Source organism: Paramormyrops kingsleyae, chromosome 24 (assembly GCF_048594095.1).
Source record: "Paramormyrops kingsleyae isolate MSU_618 chromosome 24, PKINGS_0.4, whole genome shotgun sequence".
Classification (NCBI taxonomy): Eukaryota; Metazoa; Chordata; class Actinopteri; order Osteoglossiformes; family Mormyridae; genus Paramormyrops; species Paramormyrops kingsleyae.
The window spans coordinates 25,835,810-25,846,279 of NC_132820.1; the positions used below are offsets into that span (position 1 = coordinate 25,835,810).

At 40.5% G+C, this 10,470-nt stretch overlaps 1 long non-coding RNA gene across 1 annotated transcript; it reads left to right on the top strand.

Annotated features, from left to right (window-relative positions):
• Nucleotides 1-4,700: 4,700 nt before the first annotated feature.
• On the top strand, nucleotides 4,701-6,886 carry LOC140582315 (uncharacterized). Its single transcript, XR_011985249.1, has 3 exons — nucleotides 4,701-4,897; nucleotides 5,251-5,416; nucleotides 5,563-6,886. It is a non-coding gene; the product is annotated as an uncharacterized lncRNA (long non-coding RNA).
• The last annotated feature ends 3,584 nt before the right edge of the window (nucleotides 6,887-10,470 follow it).

The following is a 10,470-nucleotide window of genomic DNA, read 5'->3' on the forward strand; positions in this document are numbered from 1 at the left end:
CTTTCTTTCTTATCTCTAACAGAAACTTGCGCCCATAGACGAGTTGCTTCTGTTCCTAATGCATCTCTCCGTGGCTCTGCCTCTCTGCGATCATGCCAACCATTTTGGTATCCACCGCACCACTGTCAGCAGAATTATAACGACCTGGACACACTTTTGGTACCACCTGCTTGGTTCTATCTGTCTGTAGCTACCAAAAGAAGCCATACAAGCTCAATTACCACCAGAGTTTTCCCCATATGCAAACACACAAGTGATGCTGGACTGTACAGAAATCTTTTGTCAAACACCATCATCTCTTGTTCTGCACAGCTGACATGGGCATTATGGTGGACATGGGGTTTCTTGTGCACACTCTTGTACCCTGCAAGGTTTACCGGCCTGCTGTCCTATCAAAGAAAACTCAGATGAGTAAACAAGATGTTGAACAAACACAGTCCATCGCCCATTTGCGGGTTCATGTCGAAACGTGTATCCGGAGAGTTAAGGAGAACAAACTTTTTGAGAAAGTTATTCCCTTATCTGTGTGTGGAAGTATTGATGAGTTGTTCCGTGTGGGTTAATTCTTGGTAAACCAACAGAATGTCGCTTGTCAAGGCATGGGCAACTGGACAGTGAAAGTCTGTACTCAACTCAAAAGCCTGGACTGCCACCTGACTGGACATTTCTCTGTGAGCTTTCATATGCTGTTTTGTATTTTGTCATGTTAACAGTGCTGTTTGTTTTTTGTACCCTGTGATATACCTTTCAGTAAAATATCTGAAATATTTTCATAATGGTTACATTTGCTTTTTATTGTCTCTTACATTGTCACTTATAGTAACGTGTTACTGGAATTTGATTCTTTTTTAATAACGGAGTAATTTAACGCGTTTGATAATTGATAATTAGATTACTGTTACAATTTCAAGTAACTTTACGTTACCGCTGTGTTACCAATAAAATCAAGTGCTTTAACATCTATATTGTAAAAACAGAAATAATAATTCACAGTAACCTGTCAGCGGCAGGTTAGAAGTGCTTTTTAATCAAGACTTGGGATAGAACAACAAATTTAATAATTTTGCTCATTTAATATTTTGATTTTAATTAGGCTTAATTTTTGGATATCCATGTTTACATAATATTTAGAATCCCACCACAATTGAGAATGGAATGCCACAGATATTAGTCTCCACCACATATCGCTTGTTTTATTTCAGGATTCCTTTGGTTGTTTAAACTGATTGCTCTGTATCAGTTGGCTTTGTGTGTTTTGCGATGTATAATTGCCAAAGAGTCCTGAAAAGCTGATGGTTTAGATACCAGAATTAGTATGAGCAGGACTTAATGTGTTCTTACGGTGGGGATGTTAGAAGACATTGAGGTTTTTTATTCTATCTACATCCAATCTTAGTCTCCCACCCAAGATCACTCCATGGAGCACAAACCAACACATCCCACCAAGATCCATTTTAGCTGTGGTAGCCAATATATTTGGGGATTTATGCACTTGTCCTATTCAACATCATAACAGTGAATTAAAAATCTACTAAATCAAAGGCAGTACCATGTTATGCTATGCAAATATACATCCAACACTATTGGTCTACAGGGGAGTGGGCAGTTCCAAGACCCACACAGCAAAGAATATCACTGCTCAGGCTCTTTTCTGCAAATATAAGGCTACAAGGCCAAGTGTGGGTAATCAAAATGGCCTTACATTAACAAATACATCACCCGTAAAAAGCATTACATGAGCAATCACAACTATTCCATTTTTTTTTATCTCAACAGAGAACATCTTGCAAGGTCAGTATTTGGGAGAGTTTCCTTCATGACGGTGGATGAAATATACCACAGCTGCAGAACAGCCCAGTCTTGGCAGAATAGCCACATTAATGAGCTCTTGAGCAAAGACCTTTACTCCCAAAGGGACAGAAAACTGTATCAGGCCATGCTGGCAAAGACCCTTGTTTCAAACCTGGTACCACTTTGCGTTTAATGCTGAAAAGGGCCCATTAAATACATTAGGTATGTTATTTGATAAACTTGGGTTTATTTTACTCATAAAAAATAATACCCCAATTTACCCAAACGAGTGAGTACAAATTTTGATTTGAAATATTAATTGTTAAAATTGAAATTAATTAATATTAATATTGAAATATTAATTGATTTGAGTAAATATTATAGGATGGTACTGTGATAGTGTCAAGGTTGCGGGCGGCTCGGGCACGGGAGCGAGGCATGGTGCAGGCACAAAAAAGGGTGGACGACCCACTTGCGGCTCAAAGAAAAACAAACAGGGTTTATTAAATAAAACAGAAAAAACTACAAAACCAAACAAACCAAAAAGGACCACGAGGGGTCAAAAACTAAAGGGAATAAACTAAGACTAAATCACAAAAACCAAATACACATCAAACACTGAAAATAGCAAAACCATTGAACATCGCAAACAACAAATCACACAAAAACAATGAACCACTGAGGAACTAAACAGAAGCAGGAACTAAAATACTAAAGGGGTAACGAGACTAACACAGGACAGGTGAGACTAATTAACAAAGACCAGGGAAACAGGGCACAGGTGAAACTAATAAACTCAAAGGAACTAAACAGGGACACAGGGAAACAGAAACCAACACTAGGGAATTTAAACAGGTAAAGACACAAGCAGGGGCAGAAGGAACAAAACCAAAACCCATATACAAAATCACCAAATACAATAACTAGACAAACTCAACTGAAACACTAGGGAGCAAAATACAAAAACAGGAGGTGGGATTCAAACACAGGACAGAAGGTACAAAGACAACCGGACGCTCAAGGTGTTGAGCCACGAGACCAACAGCACAGGGGAAACTCAAAGACAAACATGAAGGACAAGATGACCAGCAACGCCTGCTGGTCAAACGGGGAAGGGACACGGTAGGACCACAGCAGGGGCTGACCCTGAGAGATAGTAGGTAGACTTTAGCTTCATTTATTTAAAATATTTCCTAGAATTGGGTATACTTTACTAAAATGGGTTTAAAGCAGAGGTGGCCAATCTTATCCGCAAAGGGCCGGTGTGTATGCAAGTTTTTGCTGCAACTCCCTAATTAGGTCATTAATTAGAGGACTGATTGGCTGAAGAGTCCTCACACCTGGGTTTGAACAGCTGACCTACAGGTTATCCAAAAAACCTGCATACACACCGGCCCTTTGCGGATAAGATTGGCCACCCCTGGTTTAAAGTCAACCCAAAAAAGTGAGTGCAAATTGTTACATCATTCAATCTGAGTAAATTCTACAGTTTATTTTTTTGAAGTTCATGTACAGAATTACAGTACATTACAGTATTTTATCGGCAAGGTTCTCATAAATATTGCCCAGAAATCATTTTTTCTACAGTATTGTACTATTTTACTGATAAACATCATGTTACTGTAATAACTTCACTGTTTATTACAGCAGGGGTGCAGATTGAACCCATGACCCTGGAGGCGTGAGGCTATAGTAGGAGCAACGGGCCACTATTCATACTGTGAGAAATGATGTATGTTTAATCATACATTGTAACTGATATGTCGTTACACTGCTTGTGTATGCTTTGCACCTTGCCTTTCTCCCATACTTGTGTTTCTTGTTCTCCACACCTTGTGAGCTTCAACATGAACTGATTGATTGTTTTTCATAAGGCCCCATGTTAGTTAGGTCCAGTCTCCTGGAAAATCACTAGAATGTGTCCTTGGCTTTGGAAGCTAAGAGCATCTTATTTTCAGGGAGAGCCCTGTAATATTTAGTTTAATAAATGATTTGTATTGATAAACTTTCATACTGATAATCCTCTTGTAGTGGTCCTAAAAGAAAACATGACTGAAGATATTATCCATTTTAGTACAGACACATTTCACGATTCAGTAACCTGACTTGTCCAATAGATGGCAGTGTAGTACTTCGACTAAGACGTGCTATGGAAATTGCCGGTAAAAACGGAAAGCTCGTTTTCCATTTTAAACGTTTGTCTGACTGAAATGACCACATGTTGTACATATGTAATCGTACTATACATCTAACCTTCAGCGTTGTATTACCTACCTTAATTATCTGCAACAATAAAATATGTACGCGTAATTGGACAGCTGCAAGTTAAGCAATCTGTCTGATTTTACATTAAAGTAGGCATGGACGGACGGTAAGATGAATGTAGGAGAGACCTGTGAATAAGCTGAAAGTATACATAAAATATGATAAAATAATAAATATTTGTAAACATTTAACTGGATAACGACAGCTTCACAGTACTTATATAACCCTGCACAATTTCTAATATCATCACAGCTCCCTGAAAATTAACAGCTATCATTATAGTACAAATAAGCAGTTATCCAGACATCCCGACTCTCCCGGAAGTTCCGGGAGTTTCCCACATATTGACAGCGACTCCCTGATACCCGCAAATTGAATAAAATATCCCGGAAAGAAGAGCAAGTAAACAAGAGCATGCATGCGAGACAGTAGTGTGAGCATCGCGCACTTGAGAGACGCGCGCGTACGACGGAATGAGAGAGAGAGAGAAAGAGAGAGAACGTGCATATGTGTGGGTCCCTGCGTTTGTGCCTGTAGCCCGTGCTAGATAGACAGCATCCTGATTGGTTTACTTAGCAAAATAAGCCAATCAGATTTCAATGCGGGCGGGCTTTTATTTAACCTCTCGAGGACCGAAGTTATCGGTTAAGTGGAGCATCATGACAGAGCGAGAGTGCCCCAAAAAACGGAAATATAAAACGTATTTCACTTCAGACTACACAAAAGTGTATCCTTGTTTAATAAGGATGAAAATAATGACAGTGTTGCGTGCTGTACTGTTAGCAACAGTGATTTCAGCATTGCTCATGACGGTTTAAACGACTGTAAAATGCATGTTGAGGTGAGTTTAACAAGTGTCATTTCATGTGCTGTATTATTCAGGTCTACACTAGTTAGACACTTGGTTAGTTGCCAATGCTGTCAGACTCCTTGAAGACTTTTGTAAAATAGCAATGGAATATAATTAAGGAATTTGCATAAATGGTAAAATAATCTACTTATATTATTGTCAAAATAATACATAATATTGACCTTTGTAATTTAGTGCGCTGACTAGAGGAAATTAATGAAGAAATTAAACTGAAATCAAGTTTGTTGAAGTTACATCTCACTCCTTGTCGGGCGGTTGGGGGCACCTCCCTGAATTGAGTTTTTGCAGGTTGGGATGTCTGAAATATTCTACTGTACCTTAAGGAAGGGAGGAGGTCCTGGCTGTGAAAGTTGGGGGGCGGCGGCAGACGATCTCAGAGGCAAGCTGCTGTCCACCCAAAAAAGCAGGCCCCTCATGTAAGCTCACATCCAACCAAATGTTCCAACCCCAGAGGCAAGCTGCTTTCAACTCAATCCCCTGACCCCAGAGGTAAGCTCGCTCCCACCCAAACACCCTGATCACAGAAGTAAGCTGACATTCACCCAAACCCCCAGCCCCCAGAAGGAAGCAGCCATCTACTTAAACGACCTACCCCCAGAGGTAAGTTGACATCCATCCAACTGCCTTGATCCTAGGCGAAAGCTGCCCCGGTACGTCTAGGTGGTGACACTCCATCCTACAGGGTTGACGTGATGCACTTTCCTGAAGCACACAGAGGACACTTCGGGTTTTAGGTAAGTGTGCTTTGATTTTCTGTGTGTGTGTTTTATTTGGTATGGATTTTATTTAATGGCACGTAAAGATTTTACTGAGCACTGTTTTGGTTGATCACTGTAGCACTTATTCATCAATATTAACATTATTAACATTTATTAGCATTTTATTTGATCTGTTGTGCTGTTTATTGTGCGATTAACCTATTTCATTCCCAAGCTTACTGATTGTATGTGTTTTGGGAAGGTGTATGATGCCGTTTTAGCCCGACCCTTGTGCAGAGCTTGGAAGTCTGCGGATGTGTTCCTTTTTAACCCTCTGGAGTCTAGGGGTAGGGGACACACTTTCACTAACTGGGCCATGCTCACATTCAATATCATAAACTTAATTCCTGGCAAATAAATTATTTCTTATATACTGTAGCCTATTTGGTTTGGCAACAAACTCATCTTAATCTTAGTGTACTTTGTAAATATGTCAGATTTATGTGAAGTTTGTAATTTGACATTCAAAGTATAGACATTGCAAAATGCAGTTTGGAACACTTGCAGAAACATTATAAAAGTACATAGTATCCCAGATAGCATGCGGATGTGGGCCACTTCGGGCAAATGTGTGGCACTGCTGGCCCGGTTCCGGCACCGGCAAACGGATGTATCGTAAAAGTGGCCCACTTGTGATTAGACAAATGTGGCCCAAATGTCACAAAACAGAGATGGACCACATGTTAAATACTTTATTAAAAAATTGTTATATGGCTTGCGGCTCACTGGTAAAAGGTATACACTGTAAAAAAAAAAAATCAGTCAAAAAACGGAAAATGTACTGGCAGAAAATTACTGGCACATTTTCCGTTTACGGACTCTTCCTTCAAGTCTCAAGGAAAATATTGAAAATTCACAGTTTTCCACAGGTTGTTGTTCCAAGGAATTAAATAATAGTTTATTTTCATTTTTAATTTTTCATTCTGCCAATTCAGATTTGTTTGTTTAATAAATGATGTTGTTCGCAAAACTACAAAAAGTAATTTGAGAATATAGTAATTCACTACATTCATTATTTTTCATGACTCAAGGGCCCATAAACATGCATTTATACAACTGAAGCTGGATTCATTTGCAAGACCCTTAACCCCAAATTGAAAATGGAAGTTATTCTGGATACAAGTGTCTGCTAAATGCTGTAAATGTAAAGGGTGTGTCCACCTCAAAACGACAGTACCCACTACCCACCCAGCACCAGACATCCACGGGTGTTGTTTTGTTTTTTTTTTTGTTTTTTGTTTTTTTCCTCAAATTCAAAATCCTTTAAGACATTGGACTTTTGTTGTTTCTAAACACATTTGAAGCCTGATCAGGGACTGTATACAGTTCCTGTTGAAAAGTAGCTCTTACGAGGTTAACATCTGTGAGGTTCAGAAACTGGTAATGGGCCATAATATGGCCAGATCTCAGACAGAGCCTGGCCACTCGTGGCTAACATAAGGCCCTGCTCTGGCCCAGATGTTAACCTGATGCGGCAACCGAGAGCGGTCCGCTCAATCGCCGTCATTCCATGCGGTATGTGGGCCAGATGATTATGCGTGATGTGGGCCACATCCGGGCCAGAAAGATTTTGCTATCTGGGAAGCAATGCTGGCAGTTTGTCTTGATCCCAGATATCTGATCACCAAAGTCTTGGCTACATGAAGATGACTAAATGGTGTAGTTGCAATATTCATTTGGATAAATGAATAAGAAAAATCTAACTCATGTAACTATTTCTGGCTCCTTTCATTGAATATGTAGCAACTTTCATGTGTATGAATGAGCCATTGTCACTTGGCCACGTCCCTACCCCCCTTTTATGGCGCTGAAGGGGATGTATCTGGATCGCGTTCCACCGTTGCGTTGTTCATCAAATTACCATGCGAATGCGATCTGAATACGCGCTAATGCGGCTATTTAGAATGTGAATAGCGATCTTCGGGTGACAGTGGTACTACACACCCCCGATGCAGGTAAAACAAAGTAAGGTGACATGGTTTACTCTTTTGCCGATTTAACCTAATTTTTAAAAGTTTAATACTTCCGACAATGGACGTTTTGAAAAGAAGGCAGATTACGGATTTAGTCAGCGTTTTTTTCATGTTTCTATAATAAGATTTCAGTGAGTTATGAACTGAAATACACGAGAAAGATACACGGCATTGCCGACGATGCCGTCGACTCCAGAGGGTTGGAGGTCTTAACTTTTTAATAGCATGCATATAAGGTGACATTTTAATTGTTTTATTGACCATATAATTGTAATTAGGTTTAAATGGTGTATAATTGTATTTGCTGGTCTTATTGCCCTTTTCCTGTTTTATGGGTAATAGTTCTGCAGGTAGTTCTATTTGTTTAATATTATCTTTGAAAGTCTTATTGTACTGTGTTGGCATGATTTGCATAGTGTGGGAATGTTTCAGCCTTATAGATTGTGATTATGTGTTAATGTAAGTAGTACAAGCATAATATTTATTATTCATGTATTTGAGCTGATTTACATTTTGTTTTGGTATGAAAAGGTCATTTTGATACGTCCCCCATGGAGGGGACCACATATTAAACAGATTTTTGGAACAGGGAGCTTGCCCCGTCTGCTCCAGGCACCGACCCGGTATTGCAGTGCCCCCTGTTGTTGAAAGGCAGAACTGACTGACTGAATGGGTGACTAATAGACTGAGTGCCTCTGGATGGCCAGCTAATTAGCCGCATGTGCTGTGTGGGAGGGGCCCTGTCCGTGCGCGGCCCCCATTTCCCGCCGTTTTTCTTTTTTTTTTAAAGTAAGGTGACACGCTGTCGTTTGTGCGGTGGGCAGCTGTGCTGAGGTAAGGCATGACGTCATCTTTGCCTTTTGAATTTTCCCTCATGTTTGTTTAAATGATTGCTGTTTTTTGAGAGGACAGGAGGACAGGGAGGACGCCGGTGGCTGCGACGCCCCTGGGCATTCTACTCCGAGCGGGGGCGTCACGGAGGCCCGGCTAACGGCGACCCGCTAAGCGGCGGCCCCATATCCACTCGGGTCTCTCTTCGGTCTTCAGGACCGGTATACATTTCTTCTCCTTTCCGGATTGGAAAAAAAAAAAAGGCAAAAGTGGAATAGTTGACGAAATGGCGTCGGATGGCGTAGCTTCTAGCGGTGGGGCGTAAAGACCTTGCATTCCAGAGCATCCCCGCGCATATGAGAGTCTGCTCCGTACATCTCCGTTCAGGTAAGTCAGCTTCCGGTGTGATCACTAGACTCCATTCTTGTGTTTGTCCCTAAAGAGAACAGCCAGGATAGGAAATGCTGGAAACCCATCCCGACCGGAGTCCATCCCTTCCTGGTGGCACAGTAACCCGAAAGTGTTTGTGAGTGTGGTTTATGTCAGATTAGGAGAGCTGAAATGAACCTTTTGTTGGATGATAGTCGGCGACCAAAACAAGAGCTAGATCACAGAAAAGTGTGACAGCGTCAAAGTGAAATGCAACGCTGGATGGAAGTTTTCTAGTACTGATGAAGGATGTAGAATCAGAATCCAGATATGTTTCCATACAAGGAATTTGCCTTGGTGGTGCTTTTACATGACATTACAAAGAACATAAGAACATAAGAAATTTACAAACGAGAGGAGGCCATTCGGCCCATCAAGCTCGTTTGGGGAGAACTTAACTAATAGCTCAGAGTTGTTAAAATCTTATCTAGCTCTGATTTAAAGGAACCCAGGGTTTTAGCTTCCGCTACACTAGCAGGAAGACTATTCCATACTCTAACTACACGCTGTGTAAAGAAGTGCTTCCTCAAATTTGTTTTAAAATGTTCTCCCGCTAATTTCCACTTATGGCCACGAGTTCTAGTATTTAGAATAATATTGAAATAGTCATTTGGCTGAAGAGCATCCAGACCCGTTAGAATCTTATAGACCTGAATCATATCCCCCCTTAGTCTCCTTTGCTCAAGGCTAAACAGATTCAGTTCCGCTAACCTCTCCTCATAAGACATTCCTCTAAGACCAGGAATCATTCTCGTAGCTCTTCGTTGCACCTTTTCTAAGGCAGCAATGTCCTTCTTGAGGTATGGTGACCAAACCTGCACACAGTATTCTAGGTGGGGTCTTACCAAGGAATTATATAAGTGTATCATCACCTCCCTTGACTTAAACTCCACACACCTAGAGATATAACCCAACATTCTGTTGGCCTTTTTTATTGCTTCCCCACACTGGCGAGAATTACCCACATTTAGCAAAGACATATGCAGAAAGGTAATAAACAATAGACTGGCAATTGGGTAATATGATAATTATATGATAATTAAGTTTATTAATGGCAGTAATGATGGTATTATGATATTTATATATGTGTGTGTACATAGTAATCATTGTAGTATGAATATAAACTATATAAATGGTATAATAATTTAAAGGGCTCTTAAATGGTGCAGTTATTAAGTAGCAGCCAAGTCAACTATATGTGCAAGAGTGCAATATGTATACAGAGTTTGCAGTATGTGTGCATAATGTGCAAGAGTGCAGAATATAATCATAGAGGAAGTTTATCAGTTGTTCACTGGTTATGCTGGTGGATATTTCACTGCAGCTGACGATTAATTGAACGTCCATTCAGAGACTGGTTTGGTTAATGAGAGAGACTACCTGAGGGGAGAAGCTCTTGGCATGTATTGTGGTCTTGGTTCTGATTGCCATGAGTCTTCTCCTGGAGGGTAAGGCTTGAAAGATGTGGTGAGCAGGGTGAGATGGGTCCTCAAAGATTTTGTATGCCCGTTTCCTGATTCTGGTGATCTACAGTGTCTGGAGGGTAGGCAGG